At 40.9% G+C, this 10012-nt stretch overlaps 1 gene segment (V, D, J or C); it reads right to left on the bottom strand.

Annotated features, from left to right (window-relative positions):
• Positions 1–10012, bottom strand: part of LOC311047905 (Ig mu chain C region membrane-bound form-like) — a 10727-nt gene continuing 715 nt past the window's right edge. The window contains exons 2-3 of the C gene segment in view: positions 1903–2103; positions 1–704 (exon numbers count right to left, since the gene is read on the bottom strand).

Below are 10012 nucleotides of genomic sequence, written 5' to 3'. Positions count from 1 at the left end.
TTGTCACTTCACTGTCATCTGGGGACTCCCCCAAAAAACATGTGGGGACCCCTCTGGGGGTCCTGACCCACACGTTGAGAACCACTGCTACAAGGCAGCAATTTCCGAAATAGTGGACTGGGGGCCATGAGGATATTGCAAGTGGTCCCCCCAAATCATGAATAAAACAATAATTTAAAACAATGAAAATAAAGACATTTCATGGGACTTTTTTTTCCTTTAAAACCTTGAAAAGTGAGTTTTCATTGGCATAATATTTTCGGAAATCCCTATGGGAAACAAATGAACGGGCTTTCTATCTGTGGAACCACAAAATGGCCGCCAGTGCTATAAACAGGTCAAGAGGCCATTCTAGGGTTTGTCAGCCGTTCTCTCCACCATGGACCTAACGATTATCCGCGTTGTGTTTATCATGGACTCATGGTAAACGACGCAGCTGTACATAGCCTCAGTCTTTCTCCAAAGGGCATCGCTGAACGTTAGCTGGCCGTAAACAGAGAAGACTCCTTTATTTTCCATCAGATTAGTCGTATTGAACGCATAATCACTGGAGTCCGTTTCCACGGGCTCATCGTTAATGAGCCAAGACACCGCCACCTCCCTGGGGTAGAAGTCTTTCACATAGCAAACCAGGGTCACCATATGCTGACTGGTCTGCTCGACTGGAGGCAACAGGAACACCGACGGACGCTTAAATAGTCCTCCTGCAAGCGTGAGAGAACAATATTAGCCCCTTTGAATCAGTTTTATTGTCACATCACAGGTATAAAGAGGTGGATGAAATTATTGCTTTTCTCCATCATTTTGTAGTTTCTGTGAGAAGAGAGATGATAGAGGTAGAGTAAGTAATATAAACATAGTAATACGCAGGATAGACAATTATAAAATATGAATTATGTTTCAATTCATAACATTTACACAAATTGATATTACAGCTGATATTACTGGATATCAGCTGCATTTGACAAGGTCAACCACAACATTTTACTACTCTAGTAATATATTATGGTATATACTATATACTCAAATCTTTTTATTGGAAACGTTTTGATCTTCTGATTGACGTCTGTATTGACAAAAATCATATTCATGATCATCAATTGTTATACAGTATGTGTAGAGAAAAAGCTTGAGAGCCTATAGTATGTCTATTGTGGTCCTTTGAGTGCAAATGTGTGTGTAAACACACTGCCATGTGTTGGGGTGGTAGCAGTGACATACAGGGAAAAATAAATCAATTCTAAATAAATACACACATTTATAATATACAACAATATGTTCTTCATGTGATAAAGAAAAACAACTAAATTGTTTATTATTTGTTGTTTATAGGCCTCAACCATTCATTGCTTTTTACACCAACAGTTGCATTTTTAAAATACATATTTACAGATAGGGAAAAAGTGTAAAAAGAACTGGAGTGATGTGATCCAGTTTCTTATTAGTAAGGACTCAATCAGCAGTGTTCTGAATCTGTCCGTCTGTCTGTCTGTCTGTCTGTCTGTCTGTCTGTCTGTCTGTCTGTCTGTCTGTCTGTCTGTCTGTTTATTTATTTTATTTTAATTATGCATTCTTTCAGGACACCTATTACAAAGTAGCTTGTGTCCTTTAAGTATGATTCAAATCACTTTAGCACTGTGCCAGAAAGTCCCACTTACTTAGTTTACATAATAATCCTATATATGAATATAAAAATACATCTGCACTTGAGTGCTCATTAAGTTATCTAGTCTCAGATGACATTAGATTGTACAAAGTACAGTATTTTCTTACCATTTGATCTTTCGAAGGTCATCTCCTTTGCGAAAAGCAAGCTTTTATGCTCAGCCACACAGTAGTAATGTATCCCCTTGTTCCACTCCTCATAGAAGACTTCAACAGCCACCCTGAACAGTCTTTTACCTCCTCTTAGGGAGGCTTTGTTTTCGGCATTAGGCAGTGTGGTTCCATCCTTATCCTGCCACGTGACAGCGTCCACAGTGGCCACTAGTTCAAGAACTTCACACACCAGCAGGGTCTTCTTGTTGTAAAACAGCTCCTCAATCGACGGGGGCAGGATCTCCATTTTCATCAGGTTTTCGTCTGGGTTGTCACAGTTCCTTCCTTGAAAGAGGATGTCTGCACAGTATGGAGTATTTAGTCAAACTGCAGGCTTTGATTTGTTAAATCAGTCCTCACGGCCCACTGGTGGGCTGTGAGGATATTGCAAGTGGGGCCCCCAAACTCATTTGCAAAACTCTACGATTGTTGTTTTCTTTAAAACTTGAAAAGTTAGTTTTCAATAAATAGGATCTTAAAGGAGTAGTTCACCCCCCAAAAATACCTATTCAGGCCTTAAATTCATGGAGATTTTTTTTTTTTTTTGTCGCATGAATTAATAAGTTAATTAAAAGGACAGTTATGGATAAACTGCAATATTGGTCAAATATGTACATAGTGGAGTCAAAAATGGAGGTTCCGTGACCATCCTCTGGCAAGGATGGTTTGACGATTGATTTGACCTCTATGGACCCTTTAAAAAAGATTTAGCCTCCAGGTCCCTCCCAAAAATCCCGGCATTTTTTGCTAGACAGCCAAATTCAAAATGGCGCCCGGCGCCATCTCTAAAAAATAACTTTTGATCTGGATGACCTAGAATCATGTATGAAGGCACTTTTCCATACAAGTCAACCATGAGGATTCCAAATCTGACACAATTTTTATTGTAAGACCTCGTTTTGACTCCGAAATTCAAGATGGCCGACATCCAGTAGAGTAAAAACGTATACCCAGGGGGCAAAGGGGGGTATGCTGCATTTGCCCTGCCATAAAAGGTTGGCCACCAGAAATAATATCTATGACCCAGTAGGATCACAACCTATATGGACAACAAGGTCACCTTGCTGCTGGAAATCCAATATGGCCGCCTCAATATTATCAGAAAATAGCTTTGGCAATAACTTTTGAACCAGATGGGCTAGAAATAAAAACTTGGTGTCTATTTCATGGTTTCAGAGCATGAGAAACTCAATGGAATACTTATCTTTATGATTGGGTGTGTCTGGACCTTTCATTTGCATATTTCCAAGATGGACGCCACGCGAAAATGAGTTTTACTATGACTTTTACAGTGACAGCTGGCTGTTATGGCAAAACGTCTGCTTTTTAAGTAATATGAACACATTTGGTCAGTTTGAGCTTTAATTTATATGTTGTCAATATGGTAGACCCACACCATGAGTCTGGTCAGAGTTGTGTAATCCGGGATGCAGAGATGGTAGTCAAGGCAGCAGTGGAGACTAACCCATTTACAGTGAGCACATCATCCATGATCAACATATCTACAGGACAGTGTGTTGATTCCACAGTCAAGGACGACTTGATGAGTGTGAAAGAACTGGGTCTGAAGACACTGTGTGAGTCACTGTCCAGTGAACAGAAGAAGACAAGCATAATGAAGCTTAACACTTTCTACACTCAAAACACAAAATCTAAAAAATCTAAGGGGAAACCTCAGCACCTGGCAAGAGCAATGAAATTACTGCCCTCCTGCGCATGACCCAAATCATAGCCAGTGGTGGAGAACTCAACCTTGTTGACTTTATAGGCAACCACGAGTGCAGTGACTTCCCCCCTTCCCTCTTCCAGGAAGATGGCAGGATGAGAACAGGTACCAAGGCAAGCCTTGTTAAGGTCCTGAAAGAGGAGACCAAAGTTGCATGCATCCCTGACCTGCCTACAGAAGACATAAAAACAGCAGTAGTTATTGATGCCATGTATGCCATGCGCCATTGGTCGTTCCTGAAAGGTGAAGCATTTGGAACAATCGCTGAACGATACCAACGTCTGCTGTTGAATGATGTGCCTGCTGGCACAGAGATCATTCACTTCTGTTTTGACCGGTACAGTGGACCTAGTCTTAAGACAGCTGAGCAAGAACACAGATATGCTTGACCAAAACCTACCAAAGAATATGAAGTCAGTATGCATTACACAGCTCCAGATCCTCAGGAGTTTTTGCTGTGTCAGCTAACAAGGCAAACCTATTGAGTTTCCTCTGTGACGAATGGTGTGAAAATGAGAAACTTAAGTCGGCCCTTGGTCCAACACATCTTTACCTGGGTGGGGGGTTTAAAGAAGAGACAAGGAGTGTGGTGATCAAGGAGGGGTCTATTGAAGATGTCCCTGCACTAGATTCCACACAACAGGAGGCTGATACAAGAATAATACTCCACACCCTGTACAGTGTCCAGAATGACAAAGTTGACAGAGTTGTCATCCATGCCAATGACACAGACATCATCATCATGTGCCTTTACTATGCAGCAACCCATCTCAGATGCCTTCCAGAGCTGTGGGTGAGAACAGAGCAAAATTCATACCTTCCTATCCATCAAATGGTATCAGCACTGGGGCTCCCACAGTGTCGTGCCCTGCCCTTTATCCATAGTTTAAGTGGCAGAGATACTGTACCACCAGCTATCCCTTCTTCACTGGGAAGAAGGCATGGTTCAAGGCCATCATGCGTCTGGATCTCTGCACTTGAGGAGTTTGGTGAAAACTCTTATGATTCCCTCTCAGATGACGTCCATCAATAAGGCACGAGACCTCACAATTGCTGTATATACAGTGGTTAGCACTTGAGAATGGCAGTAATACCATCTGAGTGCCTCTGTGGTGCCACAGAGGTGCCACTACTACTTGGTGGTGCCGCATTTGACACCTTTTTTTAAGGTGTAGTGTGGCTGAACGGCCACCATGTGGCACATGTGAGTTCATGAGCTCTACAGTACAGTATTAGCAACAGGGGAAGGGTGAATGCATTTAAAGTTAATGTTATTTTTTATTTTTTGTAAACATAGAAAATAAGGGAATGAGTCCTTAGGATGAATTGAAAGTAGCAATTATTTCTTTAAACACAACTGTGTTTCATGGTGGAAGAAGTGCACAGACATTTTACTTAAGTAAAAGTAGCAATACCACAATATAAAAATACTCTATTTTATATTTACTTATTTTTAAATATACTTACCAAAAGCTAATGTTCTACAATGTTTGAAAGTAGCCGATCTAGCTTGTAGATCGGCTATTTTCAAATGGCTGTGGTATAACATAGGGCTAAAGTGGTTAATATGTATGTTTTATTATATAACAATTTATATCTGCAGAGTAACTAAAGTTTTCAAATAATTGTAGTAGTGGAGTAAAAGTACACTATTTGCCTTTGCAGGCGTTGTGGAGTAGTAAGTGAAAGTGCACTAATACTCCAGTACAGTAAAAAGAAAACACTTCATCATTTTCCCCAAGATTCTAAGGAACCCAAGCGGGATTCGTACCCCGTCCTCTCACCTTTCAGACACATCTGACTAACCGCTATGCTATCAGTTCAGTTGACAAAATGGCTGTATGTGATGACAAGACACTACACACAGAATGGGGCATCTAACTTCCAGCTGAACCAGTGCTATGTTAGCATCAGAAAGATACATCAGACTTACTAACATCCCACCAGAGAGAATTAGATGCATTTAGGGTTGACCTGAAAAAGGCAGTTGATGCCCAGTTAGTAGGCTACTGGAGACAGAGAGAGAGGGGGGGCTTGAGCTAGTGCAGAGACAGAGAGCATTGCTTCACAGAGAGACACAGCTGAACGACAGAAAGCATGCAATAGAGCAGAGAGTATCCCAACATGGTTGACAAAGACCTAAATATATATACCTATATATTTTTTTCATTGCGTTTTGCAAGGTGACATTGACTGACTGCAATTAATACAGTATGATGTTTTTTTATGCCACTGTACTTACTTGTGTATTGTATGACACTTTTTTATGCAGTGCCTCTTGAATAAAATGTCTTAAAGCAGGACAATACTGTACTGTATTCATTTGCTGTGATGTGTTTCACTGTGAAGCCCATGTTCTTGTGAGATCAGACAGCCTGTGCATTAGCATAACCTGTTTTGGCTTGGTACATTAGATCAATTCACTACAAGATCCCCTCCCCCCTTACCTCAAATGTCTGGAATTATTTACAAAGAGGATTTCAGAGCACATACTAACAGACTTTTTATTTTATCAGGTTTGTTGAAAATAATGGATTTAATTGAGCTACGAACATTATTAGTCGTGTACAAAGCAGGCAACAAAGGTTGCCAAAACAGTTACAGAAGTTATTTAATTTGAACTCACAGGAAGAGGCCAACAGAAGAAGATGATTTTAAACATCTGTTTGCTCGAACAACATTAAAACAAAGGGGAAAAATGATCAAGTATGAATTGGATGGTTAATCTTCATTTTTTTTGGTCATTGATGTTGTTGTTGTTTTTTAGTTCAGCTGGAAGTTAGATGCCCCATTCTGTGTGTAGTGTCTTTTCATCACATACAGCCATTTTGTCAACTGAACTGATAGCATAGCGGTTAGTCAGATGTGTCTGAAAGGTGAGAGGACGGGGTACGAACCCCGCTTGGGTTCCATAGAATCTTGGGGAAAATGATGAAGTGTTTTCTTTTTACTGTACTGGAGTATTAGTGCACTTTCACTTACTACTCCACAACGCCTGCAAAGGCAAATAGTGTACTTTTACTCCACTACTACAATTATTTGAAAACTTTAGTTACTCTGCAGATATAAATTGTTATATAATAAAACATACATATTAACCACTTTAGCCCTATGTTATACCACAGCCATTTGAAAATAGCCGATCTACAAGCTAGATCGGCTACTTTCAAACATTGTAGAACATTAGCTTTTGGTACTTTAAGTATATTTTGATGCCAATATCTTTGTACTTTTACTCAAGTAACATAGCACTGGTTCAGCTGGAAGTTAGATGCCCCATTCTGTGTGTAGTGTCTTTTCATCACATACAGCCATTTTGTCAACTGAACTGATAGCATAGCGGTTAGTCAGATGTGTCTGAAAGGTGAGAGGACGGGGTACGAATCCCGCTTGGGTTCCATAGAATCTTGGGGAAAATGATGAAGTGTTTTCTTTTTACTGTACTGGAGTATTAGTGCACTTTCACTTACTACTCCACAACGCCTGCAAAGGCAAATAGTGTACTTTTACTCCACTACTACAATTATTTTAAAACTTTAGTTACTCTGCAGATATAAATTGTTATATAATAAAACATACATATTAACCACTTTAGCCCTATGTTATACCACAGCCATTTGAAAATAGCCGATCAACAAGCTAGATCGGCTACTTTCAAACATTGTAGAACATTAGCTTTTGGTAAGTATATTTAAAAATATGTAAATATAAAATAGAGTATTTTTATATTGTGGTATTGCTACTTTTACTTAAGTAAAATGTCTGTGCACTTCTTCCACCATGAAACACAGTTGTGTTTAAAGAAATAATTGCTACTTTCAAAGCCCACTGAGTGCAATTTACCAAAATACTTCTTGATAATATAACCCATACAATTATTTGTTTCACTTCTCAACAAGTTCAGCTTCAATTGCAGCCTCTGTTGACTGGAAGCAGCCCTGTCTCAAATAGACACTCTGGCCCTCATTTATCAACGCGGTGTAGACCAAATAATGGGCGTACGGCGAGATCACCGCAATTTTCGGCATTTATCAATATATCCTGACGTGGGCTTTATCCTACGGTACGCTGAGATCTCACGTCTGGTCGGGACCAGTTGTTGACGTTGGCTGCACCCGTTTATTCCATCCTAGACCTGCGGAGCAGCATTGTTTGACTGTCTGAGAGGCATTGGACACCTAATCCACTCATAAATCTGTATATCTACACTAATAAATAATCCCTGTGAAAATATAACATTTTATAAAGTAATTTAAACAAACTGCTTTAACAGTCATTCAGATAAGATTGTAGATCTGTCTGTATTGAAAATAGCAGATCTACAAGCTCACAAGCCAGCAACGCGTTGTGAGCTTGTAGATCTGCTATTTTCAAAATATACGGGCGCTTTCTGCGAGAGCACTCTTCTGCGCGAGCACCGGTCTAACAGGCGGCGCTGCTGTTATATTTTCATGGCCACCGGGAGATCAGACATTTAACCCATGGTCCAATACACACCAGCCTTCATTCATTAATGTTCTCTCCAGGCTATCTCTCATTAATGCGGAGCGGGACGGGACTCGCCCGTCCGACGGTCCGAGTCTCACTGGGAAATGGGAATAGCCTACATGAGGGCTTTATTTTAGTGTAACTTGAACGCGCACTGCTCGGTATTGGTTAAATACATTAATCTACAAAAGTATTCCATTCATGCCGATGTGATTGGTATCATAATATGTCATTCATGTAGGCTACAAGCCTACGTGACAATACGCTACGGCCGGGCGTGTGTGTGTGTGTGTGTGTGTGTGTGTGTGTGAGAGAGAGAGAGAGAGAGCGAGCGAGAGAGGCGTGTGCGTGTGCGGCGAGGCCAGCGGGGGGGGGGGGGGGGGCTGTTTCTTATTGGCTTTTCATGTCTTTGGTCGTATTCTGGTTCGTCTTCATGTCGTAAAATCGGGGCGTTTTGAGAATATTTATGGGGCGTGTTATTTAAATGACGCTCGTTTCAGCCGTGACATTTATCAACGCTGGGACCAAGTGTAAGCTCGGATCAGCTGTGTAGGATGCGTTGATAAATGTGACTTCGACGTTGGTGTACGCCGAATATATGGAAAAATATACGGCGGTTTATACGCTGCGTTGATAAATGAGGGCCAACATGCCTGTGTCTGGGCATTAGTTGCTCTCTACCGCCATCTAGTGGCACCACAGAGAAAAAAGCGGTACCGCAAAAGTAGGTGGTACCAGAGAGGCGCCAGAGGGGTGCCACCCCTGACACTCTGAAGGTACAACCACTGTACATCCAAAGCGGACCACCAGGAGGATTTTGACCTGAGTAAGCTTAGAGTGTACAAGTTCCTCAATAATAGATCAACCCTCTTAAAGCTCCTCCCCCGACAGAGAATGCCTTTGACCTGCACCTGAGAAGAGCTGTTCTAGCAACCATAATAGATAAATGTGCACATATCGCCAAGCCGGATATTCCTTCTTTCACAGAGTATGGATGGTCTCTCAGTGCTAGCAATGCAGTCCCCCTTGCATCTACCGAGCCAGCCTGGCCTGTGTCAATGAACAAGGCAATATCATGCAGCTGTATCAAAGGCTGCCAGAAAAACTGTTCCCGTGCAAAGAAGGCAATTCCATGCTACTTAGGATGCCGTTGCCAGGGACTAGAGACATGATGCAGCAAGATCAGTGCAACACATGACAACAGTGACAGTGAATAGCATTGTACCATAGTATCATTGGCTTGGCACCATAGAGGTCAAAATGAACCTTTTGTAGGCAACCTCAACTCCGCCTTTACTCTATTTGTCACTAAGTAGCCTATCTTTTGTTATGTTACTTGAATGCATACCACTATGTTAATTTGTATAGCCCTAAAGTTGAAGTTTTTGGCAAGTCTTGGAGTGTGCATGTGTCTGTTTATATTGTATTTAGTTTATTAAAATGATACATAAGATACATTGTGGGCTTTTTCTCCGATTTTTCTCTGCAATCATCCCCACAACTATAGATCTATAAATCAATAAATCTGAGGGAAAATGTAATACCATACATTATTTATGACTGCAGCCATATTGACAACATATAAATTAAAGCTCAAACTGACCAAATGTGTTCATATTGCTTAAAAAGCAGACTTTTTGCCATAACAGCCAGCTGTCACTGTAAAAGTCATAGCAAAACTCATTTTCGCGTGGCGTCCATCTTGGAAATATGCAAATGAAAGGTCCAGACACACCCAATCATAAAGATAAGTATTCCATTGACTTTCTCATGCTCTGAAACCATGAAATAGACACCAAGTTTTTATTTCTAGCCCATCTGGTTCAAAAGTTATTGCCAAAGCTATTTTCTGATAATATTGAGGCGGCCATATTGGATTTCCAGCAGCAAGGTGACCTTGTTGTCCATATAGGTTGTGATCCTACTGGGTCATAGATATTATTTCTGGTGGCCAACCTTTTATGGCAGGGCAAATGCAGC

The sequence above is a fragment of the Gymnoscopelus microlampas genome (assembly GCF_963454915.1).
Source record: "Gymnoscopelus microlampas genome assembly, chromosome: 6".
In the NCBI taxonomy this organism is placed as follows: Eukaryota; Metazoa; Chordata; class Actinopteri; order Myctophiformes; family Myctophidae; genus Gymnoscopelus; species Gymnoscopelus microlampas.
The sequence above is the reverse complement of the archived record's forward strand: the minus strand, read 5'-3'. Positions and strand labels throughout refer to the sequence as shown.